Source organism: Corvus cornix, chromosome 23 (assembly GCF_000738735.6).
Source record: "Corvus cornix cornix isolate S_Up_H32 chromosome 23, ASM73873v5, whole genome shotgun sequence".
Lineage (NCBI taxonomy): Eukaryota > Metazoa > Chordata > Aves > Passeriformes > Corvidae > Corvus > Corvus cornix.
The window spans coordinates 388,247-402,488 of record NC_046352.1 but is presented as its reverse complement, the minus strand read 5'-3'; positions in this window follow the sequence as shown (position 1 = coordinate 402,488).

The window sequence follows — 14,242 nt, the reverse complement described above, 5'->3', positions numbered from 1 at the left end:
GAGGAAGGATGAGCAGAGAACTGGGACTAGTCTGGTACCATTTGGTGAGATGTCAGCACCCCTGGGACCTCACTGCTGTCCCCAGAAACATCACCCCACAGCCCAGAAACCTCCTGGGGTGGCCAAGAGCTGTCTGCACCCACTAGACCAGCATGAAGACGGGTCTGTCTGCGAGTGCCCTGTCCAGATATCTCAGGACACTCACACGGTTGGCCCCACAGCCCAAGGTAAAGCCATCCCTGCCTGACGTGGCCCAGTCACCCTTTGCAGGGCTCCCGGTCACCCGTGTCTGGAAACCATGGTGGATGATCTTCCTTGGAGATCTGCAGTGGGAGTGCCAGGCCCGGCTAAGACCCCCCCTGCTCTGACAGGCTTTGGGGAGCTGAAGGCTCACTCCACTGCTGTGAGGTGTTGAGGGCAGGCAGCCGCCCTCCTGCCTGCTGGTCCCTGAGGGGACTGAGACAGCAGCACTTGGATGTGGACATCCCAGAAACCTGGCAGAAGAGAGGCAGAAGGATGGGTCTGGATGGCCGCACTGCCTGGCCCATAGCGGCCGAGGAATGCCACCAGGAGCCCGAAGCTGAGGTAAAAAAACCCCTGGAGCAGAACAGCCCACTGGATGGCGAAGGCTACGATGAGGATGCTCAGCAGCTCCCTCCTGCCTTACCTCTGAGCTCCCACGTAAATTTGCCCGTTGAGGAAGAAAGTTTTACAGAGGAGGGAGCCAGTGTGCCAGGGCTGGGCTGGGATGAGCCGTCTGGGCAGGAACAACGCACAGGCCTGGTCCTACTTGTCTGCAAAATCCTCCTCCAAAGCAGAGCCGTGAGGGTGCAGCCTGGCTGCAGCCTTGGCAGTACTCACACAGCCCTTACTAGGGCGGTACTCCAGCCAGAGCCTTGTGATGCTGGTGACAAAGGGATGGCTGGGCTTGAGGCAGGTGGGGCCGACAGGAGCCGAGCCCACAGCCCAGGCCCTGCATCCCACTGCTCCTGCAAGCTGGACAGGGTGGGACTGGAGCTGGCACTGCCAGGGATGAGCACGGGAGCTGGGGGAGAGCTGAGGGGGGATCAGAACAGCTGCGGTGCAGAAGTCAGCACTGACCATACTGGGAAGGAGAGGAAAGGTCAGCAGGGCCAGCAGCAGCATCTGGACAGGGTTTACCCTGCCTAGAACAGCCCCGGTGGAGTGACTCACCCCCATGAGACTGAGCAGGATGTATTCATTGAGAGTGCACACGGTGACTTCAGAACGTGACATGAGCAGCCTAAACCCACAGCCGCTCCCTTTCTGGTGGCTCCCCAGTCGGAGTACAGACAAGCATTGCGCAGGAAGTGGGGATAAGGGATTTGTCTCTCCAGACAAGGCAGCCGAAATAAGCGCCAAAGGTGTGGACGGTCAAGGAGCGTCCGCTGTCTCTTACCTGGTGCTGCTCTTCCCTCTTCCTCTTGTCCTTGTGGGGCTGGTACAAGACCCGTGAAACCATCATGTAGGATTCGAGCTCCGTACCAACCACAGCGAAGACATCCGACTGGTGCCCCATGTCCTAGCCTCACTGTCCTCGTGTTGGTGACGACCCTTCCCTCACCAGCTCTATGACTCAGGTGTCTGGGGAGGTGGAGGACATCTGTCCTTGATGGTTTGCAGGAATCTCCTGGCCAAAGCCACAGCCTTATCTAGGAGAGGGTGGTGCAGCCCCATGACAGGTTCAGAAACTTCTCGTGAGTGCCAAGAGATGCAAGTGGCCACAGCTTGCAGCAAGGGAGGTACTGGTTCCTGCAAGGAGTAGAACAGGCAGGTCTTGATGCTGGAGTTGATCCCTTGTGGGACCAGCATTTTCGAGGACTGTGGTGGCGGAGGTGAAGCTGGGCCAGAAGATCCACAGGTAGATGAAGGTGGCAATGGTACTTGCCACCAGGGAGAAGTAGGTGTTGAGCGCTGCCCAGTTCTGTCCCAGGAGAGGACTTACCATTCGTGGGGTGCTCTCCTCGTAGAGGACAGGAGAGAGGATGTGTTCAGGCTCACTATCCCTGTAGGGCATGATGTGGGCAGGGCATGAGGTTTGGGTTTAATCAAACTGGTTCTTAACGAGCCTAAGGAAGCCTAACAAGCATCCCCTTGTGCCCTGGGGGACATGGTCAGGGGAACCCTGACCCCAGCAAGGGACTGGGAGGGGTTGTCTTCCTCAGGCCATACCCATCACGGCCATGCCAGCCAGGGTGGCATCCTGGATCTGAACCTGATGGAGCATCAGACCAGCCAGAAACCCTGCGATGAGGGCCCCAAAGGGGGTGACCAGCATCTCCCCAGCAGTGTCCTTGGCTGTCCCAAGGTGACTCACCGTGAAGAATCTGAAGCCAAGTGGGGAGAGGGAGCTGCAGGTGGGCCGTGCAGCTGCTGCCAAAGGCAGATGGTTCCCTGACCTGGGATTATTGGGATGGGGGTCGGTTGCCCAGGGAGTCTGTGCTGCAGCCCCGTGTTTGCAGGTTTCGTGTCCTGGATTTTCAGCCTGGAGCGTAGCATGGGCTGGGGAGGGTAGGGAAGAGCTGGCAGCGTCCCCAGCAAGGCCCCCAGTATCCCCGGCAGCCCGTGGATGTTGTGAACCCCACACCCTGATTCTGGCTCCTCTCACCTGTCACCGTAAGTGTCTGCGGTGGCCAGCAGCGTCAGGAGCAGCCCTGATCTCAGGGGTCGTGGTGGTCCCAGCTTGGTGCATCAAGTCACTGGCACTCACAGGCTCGTGGCTCTGGGTGATGTCTTCTGAAGGGGTGCTGTCACAGAGGGTGAGTGGCGGGAACACAAGCTCCAGCCTGTAAGCCAGAGAGGGGACAGGCTTTCAGGAGCGTGTTCGCAGGGCACTGAGCTGGATCAACGCTTGGTCAGTGATCGTCCGGCTGCCCTGGGCCATCAACTGGAGGCAAAACTCACCTGTGAGGCAGCCCCCGAGCGCTGCAAGCAGCAGGGTGAGGGCTGCCCTTTCCCCCCAAAATCCATCAATCCCCCTGCCCCTCGCACCCTCCATTCCGTTGCTGAGCACCACTGGGCTCTGCCCGGCCTGCCTGATGGGGATGCTTTGCTTTGGGGCTGCTCCCCCAAGAGGAGCCCTGGTCCCGGGGGGTAGCCCCGACCTCCACTGGGTTTGCCCAGCGCGCAGGACCCAAGGGGGAGCCCCGAACCCAGGGGAAGCCCCGGCCCCTGGGGGAAACCCGGAGAGAAACTCCGGACACAGCGGGGAGCACGGACCCGGCGGCAGCTCCGGCCCCGAGGGGATGACCCCGGGGGGAGCACGGACCCGGGGGAGCCTCAACCCCGAGGAGAGCCCCGGACCCGCATCTAGCGGCAGCGCCGGGGAGCCGGGACCGGGGGGAGCCCAGACCCCGGGGGGAGCCCCGCCGAAAGCCGGGCGAGGGCGTCTGAGAGCGGGGCGGCCGCTGCCCGGGCTTCCCCTGACAGGTACTGCGCGTCCGGGGGAGATCTCAGCACCTTGGTTTTCAGAACGGCTCCTGCGGACCCATAAACCCCTTTTTACCAGCAATTCCCCAGCTTTACCTCCCAGAGGACGGTGTTTTCCAAGAGGAGGGAGAGCACCAGCGGCTGGGGGAAACATCCAACCTCTGCTGCTGCCTGAGCGATTCTCTGACTCCATGACCAGGGGCATTTACCGCAGCTCTCCTGCCCTAAATGCTGCTGGTGGTGGAACGGTTGGACTTGGTGCTTTTAGAGGGCTTTTCCAACCTGAAATGAGTCAGGGGGATTTAACAGACTTGTGGATGTGGCCCTTGGGGACATGGTTTAGTGGTGGCCTTGGCACTTGCATTGAAAGTGTTGTCCAGCTCTGGCACAGGCTGGAGTAAAATCACCATCCCTGGAGCAGGAGAAAATGGCCTCAAGTTGCACCAGGAAGGTTTAGATGGAATATTGGAGGAAATTCAGAGACATGGAGAGGGGCAGAAATGGGCCCTACTCAGGGCAGATCGGGGCTGGGTGGGGCTGATGCCCAGCTCCTTTCCGCCTGCCCTGGGGTCACATCTTTCCTCGGCCACCCTGCACATGACAGACGATTGGTGGTGCAGGACCTCACCGGGGATTCGCGGTCATTACACCAAGGTGGCTGTCTCCAGAGCAGGTTGCTGGGAAGTTCAGGCTGCCAGAAGCCAGCGGGCACTGGCACCCCAGCTGCTCCCAAAACGTTTGGGGCCAGGAGCTGGCTCCTGCATGGGAAGGAGTGTGGCTCCCACAACAAGCACCAGGATACTGCAGCACCTCTTCACCCTGCAAAGGCCTGGGGACGAGGAAGAGCTGAGCCAAGCCTGGACACCCTGAGGTGTCCCTGGGAGCAAGAGCCGTGTTTCCTCTCATTGCGTTCCTTCAGAGAGCAGCTGATGGGGAAACTGAGGCAAGGAGCAGAGAAAGTCTTTGCTGCTTTCTGTTCAGCCTCCTGTGCCCATTCCCCAACGCAGTCATCCCTCCATCCTGAAGCTACAAAAAAATCCATATATTTTAATTGTTGTGTGCAAAAGTGTCTGTACAATGACACCTGGAGGAAACAGCCAGCAGAGCTGGGCAGCTGCTGTGAGAATTCAGGGGCAAAAATGGGCATCAGTGTTTAGGGTGCAGGGAAAACTGGGGGGCTTTGCTTTCCTCCCTGGACTGCTCGGGCCTGTCCCACACTCCATCCTCGGGTGGATGGGACAACCCATGAAACCCAACCCGAGGTCACCCCTGCACTGGGGACCCCGGTGTCACCCTGCTCCTGCCCCTGGGTGCTGGGAGGAGGGCTCTTCCTTGGCACCAGCCCCTGGTGCAGGGTGATGAGTGGTTAGGGCAAGGGTGGCCAGAGGAGCATCTCTCTCACAACGGGGCTGAGTGCTGAGGGCATTTATTTGTTGAGGGGTGACAGCCTCTTTGCAGGGGGATGTGGGCCGGGGTTCTGGGAGTCCCGGGGCTGCATGTTCCAATCTGCTCCCAGGCAGGTCTGGGGGCTGCTGACCACACCTGGGACAGGCGGGGCCCTGCTCTGGTTGCTGCAGGACCCTCTGTGGCTTTTCTCGAGCTACCACACTCCCAGGGCCCACCGGGGACCCCCGGCACATCCACCATAGCCCCTCTAGGAGTCCTCTGGGGCTGTGCAGTGTGAAAGTGTCTGGCAGCCACCCCAGGCTCGTGGGAGGTGGGACCCCGAGGTGTCCCGCTGGGGACACCAGTGCCTGCGGGAATCCCACATGGTGAGTGCCGGAGTCTGGCACAGCACCCCCTGTCCCCTCTGCGTGGGGTGGGGCTGTGGGCCCCTCCTCAGGGATGGTGCTGGCAGACGCTACTTTGATTGGGTAGCAAAGCACTTGCCCCAAACTTCGCTGTGCTGGCCCTGCAGGTTGAAGGAAATCTGTGTCCTTCAACAGCAGCAGGTATCAGAACAGGATGGTCCCACCTTTTTATGATCACCTGCAAACAAATGCTTTTCATTGACTTTTTTGCATTTTTTGTTCAAGTGATAGTTCGATATGTGCTCCTGTCACCAGTTTTCTGTAACGGACAACGAAAGTGGGAAAGTTAAAGTAACGGGGACGGTGACCCACTTCCCTGTGTCTTGTCACGGAATTTCAGTGACACCAAAGCAGCGACGAGTGAGGCTGTGGTCCCTGCAGAAACCTTCCCCAGCGCCTGAAGTGGCAGCAGATCTCCCTCCAGCGTGTCACAGGGACGTGGGTACAGGGACGTGTCCTCCCCTGCCGCCTGACCCAGCACCCCCTTGCTGGGCCACCAGCCCTCGTGCCCCTTCTCCCTCTTGCATCCCTCTGAGGGGATGGCGCGGGGCTGGGGTGAGCCCTGCACCTCAGGCTAGGGGCGACGACTGGAGAAAAGGAGAAGGGGGCTGCCTGGGAAAGGGGAGGAGAGGGCTGGGAAGGAGGTGAGGTGGTGGAGGGGCTTTTCTTCCAGTCGCAGTGGGTTGCTTTTGAAATGTGCTGCGAGGAGATCAGAGGAGGGAGGTCCATTTCACACCCGACCCCGACGTCTGGGGGTCTCGCAATGATCTCACCCTAATCCGATTACAAAACATAACAGCCTTTCAGAGGGGCCGGGGGCCGGGCGAGGGGAGAGAGCGGCGGCCGCGGGCCGGGCACGCCGGGGAACGGGCGTGGGGAGGGCGCAGGGCTCCCCGCCGCCGCCGCACGGAGAGCTCCGCGCCCGCGGCCGCCGCGCTTCAACAACGCCGGGGCCTACAGAGAAGCAATTTGTTCGCTGACTAAACCTTTCAGGCTCTCGCCGTCCCCGGCTCAGCTGCACCATCTGTTCCTCAAACTGCCATCATTATGTTCAACTTGGGAAGAAAACGGCCGCTGCGGGCAGAGCCGGCGCTGCCTCTCCCGGAGCCCGGGGCCGGCGGGATTATCTGCTTCGGGGTGCGATCGTCACCCCGACACCGCCGCGACCCTCCCGTCCCGGGACGGCCCCGGGCCACCCCCGAGGCAGAAGACGTGTGAAGGTGGGGTGCTCGCCCAAGCTCTTCGTGCTCGGCGCAGAGGGCTCCCTGCAGGGCTGGGGAAACTGAGGCACGAGCGGCGTCTGGCACCCAAACTTACATCTCCCCAGGTCAGGCTGAGATCTGGAGGTGAGCCCTGCCTTGAAAAGTGACGGAAAAATGAGCTGTTCTCAGCTGTCCTTTGCTCCAGTGCAGGGAAAGCTGTTCTGTCTCACATTACATCTCCCCAGGTCAGGCTGAGATCTGGTGGAGAGAGAGGCAAAATAGGAAAATGAGAGTATGCCTGAGCCTGACACGGGCACACTGCACACCCAATCCCTGCGAGATGGTGGAATTCCTGGGCCCTGGATATTTCCCGCTGATGTATTTTAAATATTCATTTAGCAGGCAGATCCCGGCGGGCAAGGCTTGCTCCGCGCAGATGTGTCCGTGCCTTGCCCTGCCTACATCGTGTCTGTGGGCTGTGAGAGCCCCGTGGCGTGGAGAAGGGTCCCTGGTGCCAACGTGGCATGGGCAGGCATTAAATGAACCCGCCGGACACAGGCATGCGGTTGCAGTGTGCCTGGAGTGTGTCCTGAAAGAGGAGCTGTCAGAGCCGGGGCTCTCGGGGGGACAGGGCTGGAGGGGGTTGGAACATGATGCATTAGCAAGAGGTGAATTAGGCAGGTCTCTTGGCAGCTGGGCTGCCACGGAGAGGGCAGAGGAGCTGATTGAGCTCCTTCTAATTCCAATGGACTCTTGGGCACCTCTTTGTGTGCCTTAGTTTCCCCAGCTGTAGCGCTGTGGATGTGTAAGGACATGTACGCCGGGAGCTCCGGGAGCCCGGGCTTTGTTCCTGCTGGCTTTCTATCAAACAGCACACGGCATCAGCTGCTCCGGGTGGGGGGGAGGTGGTGGGGTTTACAGGTGTTGCTGGGATAACGATTCACACTCTAACGAAGGTGGGAAAGATGATTAGCTCCCTCTCCCATATGGTGCCCATTATCAGACGTGTGCACCAGCCTTGTCTGACAAGGAGCTCGGGGACTGCTCTTTGTTCAGTGTGGGGATGGTCGGGCCCCTGCTCCTCTCCCGAGCCTTCCCCTTGCTGCTGGTCTTTCAAACCAGTGCTGGTGATTCTGGCCCGTACCGGGAAGCCGTTGAGGTGTTCAGTGCCAGGAGTGGTGGCTCTTCCTCCGCTGCCGGCTCTCCCTGGGCTCAGCAGGGCTCGGTGGCTCCCCTGCCTTTAAGCTTCACTTGTCAATTTTGCCAGGGAGTTAGTGGGATGTGCTTTGGAGGATTTGGGGTGCCTGGTCCCAGGCTTCGGGCATGCCGTGGAGCTTTTCCTACACCTGCGGTGCCACTGCAAGGCTGGCAGCGAGCAGAGGCTCCAAGGCATGACAGGGACCTGTCTCTAATTCACACCGTGGCCTCCCTGTCACCCTCTAACCTGTGGGAGGCTCTGCCCCCAGAGTTTCAGGTCAGGGAGGAAGCCCGGGGGGCTCTGGATCAGTCCAAGCCTGTAATTGCAGTGGCAATGGGGACTTTCACTGGGGGGGTGGCTTGGCAGAGGGGCTGAGCGATGGTGCCCGGGGGCTCATTACGCCGCTGGCAATGAATGGGGGCCTGGAAACGTGGTTCCCACGCCAGAGCCACCCACGCAGCTACCACAGCAGCGATTTTAATTGCTTTGCCCCCGCATCGGAGGCCCTGTCCGGCCTGGTGGTGCCCACTCGCCCCAAAACGGGCACTGGCAGCAGTATTATTCTTTGAACCCGGGGAAGAACGAGTCGATTGTTCACCCCTAGGGACATGCAGCATTTGTAAATAAACTTGACTCCCAGCTTTACTGGGGCCTTTATTCCCTCTTTATTTTATTTCCCCTTAGTGACTGTCCCTTACATAACACCTTTGTTCCAGGCCCTTCACTTCATACTCAGATTTCAGCTGCGAGATAAATGGATATCGTGGAGCAAGTGGCAATTAGCGTGGGTAAAGAGTAATTGCACTGGGCAGCGTTGCAAACAAGCAGTGCTTGAACCCACAAGCCTGAGGAGGCCGTGTGAGGCTTCCCGCTGGGTTTGGGTGGTGGGACTGCACCGGCCCCTGCGCTGGTGCACCAAGCCACGTGCCCACCAGCACATCCACCCACTGTGGGCGTGATCCCACTTTTCAGGGAGTATCCCTCCCTGTTACACAACTGACACCGAGGTCCCACGCAAGGCAGCACCTCTCCCTACCTCACCACCCAGGCTGGGTTGGGATGATCTCGAGGTCCCTCCTGCAGAACTGAGCCCCGTCTTTCAGGGCCATCATTCTCGCAGCTGCCTCCACAAGAATCCCATGATGGTTTTCTGCCCCCCCTGGGAAACGCCATCACAAACAGTGGGTTCTGTCCATCCTCTCCAGACCTCGTTCTCGGTTTTTATACTCGTTTCTGCCTTTTGGGCTTTTGTACCTGAGGGCAGTTTCCAGCTGGAGAAGGCCACATACTGCAGGAAGGCCCTGCAGCAATCGCAGCAGCTTCTTCTCCCCATGGTGTCCCTCTGTGGTCCCTGTGCCCCTGGACATGCCAAGGCTGAGGGCAGGGATGGGAGCAGGGGGTACTGCCACCTCATCTTCCTCCCTTTCCTGACAGTTTGGCTGGAGCAGAGCTAATGTTGTTCCCCGTGCTCCATTCAAGAGGCAGTTTGTCAATAAAATTGACCTCTCGGCTCCTGGGCCACTGGAGCCGGCCCCTTGCTTTACAGAGTCCCGATTGACCCGGGCTGAGGCCGGCAAGGGGTCAGAGGTTATGCAAACACGTTGGTAAAGGCCACTCGCCTGGAGGGCTTTCCCGGCCGGCCTGCTGGTCATGCCAATTTGTCACCAAGCTGGGATTTCAATTAAACCCCAAAAGATCAGTGCCGGAGCAGGGAGGGGCCTTTCTGGCATCGCTTCCACACTCACCCTCCCAGCCTTGTGACTGAAACACAACTTGGGCTTCGCAGGTGCCAGGAGAGGAAGGGGCAGCAGGTCGGGTCCCAAGCCCATTGTGGTGGCCTTTGGGCAGTGGCACGGGATCAGAGGAAGGAGCAGGGGTGCCTGCCTGCTCCTGCCTGTATTGAGACAGAGCTGCTGGTGGACTCGGGCAGTTGCCTTCCAGTCCGAGGAGACTTCAGTCCAAAGCGTTCCTGAAGGAGGCTCACACACCTCAGACAGGTGCAAACTGCAAATGCCTCAGCCTAACGAGCTCTGTGATTAACAAAGTATGAGAGCATGCTGTGACCTTTCCCTTTGGACAGGGAGCGAGAGGGCTCTGTGTGGTGGGGGTTTGCCAGGCTCATTTCTACTATCTTTGGGACTTCAGTTACATTTGTTTTTTCAGAATCTCTCTCCCAGGAACTTCTGAAATAGGACGACTTCAGCTCCATTTGGCTCAGTGTCAGTAGTCTGGTTTTCTGCAGAAAATGAGATTTCTGCCATCACAGGGAATTCTGTCATTTGTCACTCTGTAAAAGGGATGGGGATTGTGAGGAGTCTGGTTTGGGGCTTTTTCTCTTTGTTTTTCATGGAGCACAGCTCTGCATCACCAATGTGCTGCACAGAGCAGCTGGGATGCTGCAAATGAGTCCCTTTAGCCAGCAGGAATACCCACCTGGACATCCCTCTTAGGTGCACTGGTACCTCCAGGAAGAAAAGTGGAGGGAAAATATTAAATCTTTACCTGTGGGCAGGAAAATTCTGCAGTCTAATCCCAGAATCTGGTATTGTGGGACAGGACAGAATGTGAAATATTAAAATGAAAAGTGATTTTTTTCAACAAGCTCAGTGTTCCTTCTTGAAAAGCCCAAAGCAATGTTGATCTCAGAGTGAAATTGCAAAGTAAATTACTTTAGACTCTATAATGTGAAATATTTTTCCCTTCTCCTTCCCCCTTTCTTCCACTTCTGAGGAAGAACAAGAGATGAAACTTCAATAAGACAGCCGGAAGGGGAAGAGGATGTTTTAAATTCATTGGCAATACTTGAAGTTTTTCAAACATTTTGAATGAGATTTTTCCTGAGCAGGGTTCCTACAGATTCAGGGCTGATCTCATCTCCAACTTGCTCCTTTCCCGTGGGCATTTCCATCCCTAATTCTTTTGTTGTTGTTGAGAGGGGGACCTTCTCGTGCTCGTCCCTCGCCAAAAGCTCCCTCTCCCTCACCAAAAAATGTTTGCTCCCCACGATGTCACATCGACTACAAGTGGTTCCAGATGGACCCTTCCCCCATCCCACAGAGCTGCTCCCACTGAAGGGAGGGGGTTTGGTGCAGCCCCCAAGGCTTCAGCTGGTGCCAGCCAGAGACAGAAACGCCACTCTTGGGGTGAGCCCTGGGCTGGTTTTGGGGGGTGATTAGTTTCCTATTTCGTCAGCAGCTCCCTGGGCTGAAGGTTTGGAGCTCGTGCTCCCCGATGCAGCAGCTGCAGGTTGAGTTGCTGCTCCACCTCATCCAGGAGCACCTTCCTTTTCTCCAATGCGGCATCCTCCTTCAAGGGGAGTAGCTGGAAGCAGGCCCTGCTCAGCTGCTGCCTCTCCCTGAGCACAGCTCCTGATCACCCATCTTGGCACAATTTGGCCATGGATCTCCAACATCTGGGTGCACTTTGGGTGGAAGGGAGGGGGAGGCCCCAGCTCTGTCCTTGGGGACGCAGCAGAGGACTGAGCACCTCCTTGTCCCCACTGCTTTCTCCCGCAGGATCTGAGAAGGTGGTGACAGCTGCGTGGCTTACCCTGGGTCTGCCGGGTACCGAGTGTGTGCAGAGTGGTCAGTAGGGGGCCGGAAGTGTTGTCCCAAAGCAGGACCCACTGCAAGGGGTGGTGTGGGTTGTTTCTCCGGGCACGGTGTCTGCCAGGGCTTGGCCGTCCCTCCAGTTCTATCCTGTTTGATTCCCTGCGAGCAGGAGGCAGCGCTACCCCCAGGCAGGTGCTGGAGAGCGGCACAGAGAGGAGGAGCAGCCTGGCATCAGCCCGGCACCGGTGCCTGCGCCATTGTGGCGGCGAAAAATCTGCCGGGGAACGTTTCTGGGGTTTTAATGCCCTCAGACAAAAGGGGTGGCAGCTTCAGCCCAGGATGTGGTAACGCTGCGCAGCCACTCATCACGCGCTGACAGCCCCCGGTCCCCCACCGCCACCCCAAGCTGTTTGTGCAGAGCTGTGCCAATGGCATTTGTGGCGAGGGGCACCGGTGCCAGACGATATACTTTCAGCTGAACAGGGGTTTCTATGGCAGCCGGGAGAACCAGGCGAGCCCTGAATTTTTTCCCTGGTGGAATACAATGTGATGAATTCAGCGCGAGGGCCAGCGCCACCCTTTACCATCTCCCTCGGACAGAGAAAGCGAAGGCAGAGGCACAAAGGGGTGGGCTTTCTTCTCTGCTGTGCCATGCCTGGGGAGGGGGGATGCAACTGCAAACACGAAACGAACCGGAGAGGGAAGATGGAGGGTGAGGAGGCCCAATGGTGAGAGCTGGTGGGGTGGAGTGGTGCTTCCCAGGAAAAATTATTCTAAGGAGCCTAAAAATTATTCTAAGGAGCTTCCTCGGTGGTGTTTGGGGGAGGAGCAGGCTGGAGGAGTAGGGAGGGATTTACTCCCACATTTTCTCATGTCTGCTTTTATTGGCTGCAGCTCCACCTCTATCCTATGGCTGTCTGCAGCACTGGGGAGGAACGACAGGAGGACAGGGAAGTGTGCGCCCAAATCTGTCTCTGCCTCCCAAAAACCCCTGTTGGGACCCTATTCCATGGCATTTTGCTGCTGTTCAAGCTGGAAACTTCCCGTCCAACCTGGTTCTGTAAATCGAGTTTATTCCTCTTCAAATCGTGCCTCACATAGAATTCTGTCTATATTTGAGGTGGGCTTTGGAGCCGGGGCCGTGCCTGTGTTGAGGGGCTGAGCTCGCTCAGCAGTTGGGGAAGCCCCGAGCTCCCCCTGGGCTGGGGAGGGCGGGCAGAGCTGCTCCTGCACAGCTCGGAGATTGGTGACTCCCAGCTCGCGCCGGCCGATGTGCCTGAAATGACTAAATTACCTCTGTGCTCTCTGCTGGCCGCCCTGATAGAGAGATACGGGCAGTGGCAGGGCATGAAATCTGCTTGAAGAACAAGGGCTCAGTTGTGCAGGGCAGGCTGAAGATCTACCACGGATGCTGTTGCAGGATACAGTTGGACTTTTGACTTGTTGGTGTGAACGTGGAGTTCACTGGGTCTTGGCTGTGGTGTTTCCCTTTCTGGGAGGGAAAGCTCAGGTTATAACCCCAAAGTGCTGGGTTTGGACTAACACGACTCTGGAGGAGAATTTGTTAAAAAACATGAGCAAATTCTGCAAGAAACAGGGAGTTGGAGGAATTATCCAACAAATTAAATCCTCAGGGTGGGGGGTGGGGGTGGAATGGGACATGAAACAAAAGCTAATCAATTTGAGCAAAACTGATTCCTCTTTGCTGGAATGGAAAGCCTTGGGGTGCTGGCGTAAGCAATGAGGAGTGAGGTCAGTTTAGGTTGAGGACTGCTCTGGCTAAAAATTTAAGCAATACTTTCATGGCAGATTTGAGGCAGCGACTGCGCTCAGGCACCTCTGTTATTGTGAGTGGAGGTAAAATAAATGGGTTTAAAAATTAAATTGGTGCAAGGGTTTTTTTCGCTGATGGAAGGGGCACCCCGAGCCACAAAAGGGCCTTGGCTTTGATCCTTTCTGCTTTTTTTATAATTGGCTCTTGACCAAAATGAGAGTTTCTTTGAGGGTGTTTCCGAACAAAGCGAGCTTTACAGATGTGATGACAATTTTGCACCTCTAAAGCTAAGCAAACCCCCAACCCAATCCCCTCCACCCACACCCTCCCCTCCCTCTGCTCATGCACTGCTGTGCAGGGCCATTTGGTGATGGGATGGAAGCTCATTCCTGAGCTGAGAAACTGCCTTCCTGCACGGCCTCTGAGCATTGCTGTGCTCCTGGAGCTGCTGCATGTGGCAGGGAAGGGGAAATGCTGCTGCGTAGGAGGACCTCGAGACCCCAGGGTGTCTGTGGGATCAGCTGAGCTGCCGGAGGCAAGCAAAGCCCGAGTGCTGGTGCCGCTGCTGGCATCTGCGGGGCTCTGTGGGGCTACGTGGAACCTCTTTCCTCTTTGAGTCTCTTCTTCCCAGCACTGCTGCAGTGTCAGCTTGGTCCAGGCGATTCCTGCCATGGCATGGGCCCTTGGCTCCCGCTGCCCACGTGCGGGTCTGAAGCGGGGGGTGGGGGGAGCACAAGGACGAGGTTAACAAAACCACTGCGGCTCGTGTGTCCTGGCAGCGAGGCTGGCCCCCGGGGTCTGCCCGGTGCCGGTTCACGGCACGGCTGTTGCGGGTGCGGGTGCTCCTGCGGGCCGGTGTGCCGGCATGGGCCCGAGTGGGGGCTCCGGTGCCCCCGGGGCACGGGGGGATGCAGATCGGCAGAGAGCGGCCAGACGAGCGTGCAGGTCCCCCCACAGTGACGTCGAGCGACTCCCCGAGCTGGCGAGGTCGGGAGGTCGCCCAAGTTCACAAGAATGGGGCTTTTGTGAGAGAGTTTATTCACGCACTAATCAAAGTGACATGATGGTCGTGGCAGACTAAAGCCATTCCCGCTGCGCGGCCGCGAGCGGGGCGGCTGCCGCCAGCCCTGCCTCCCCCAGCCCGGGATTGGCAGAGACGCTCCGGGTGCGGGGATGCCCGGGGCCGCCCCGGGTGCGGGACTGCGGGTGGGTGAGGTGGGGATGGGTGTAGGCAGGGCAGGGTGCGGGGTTCCGCG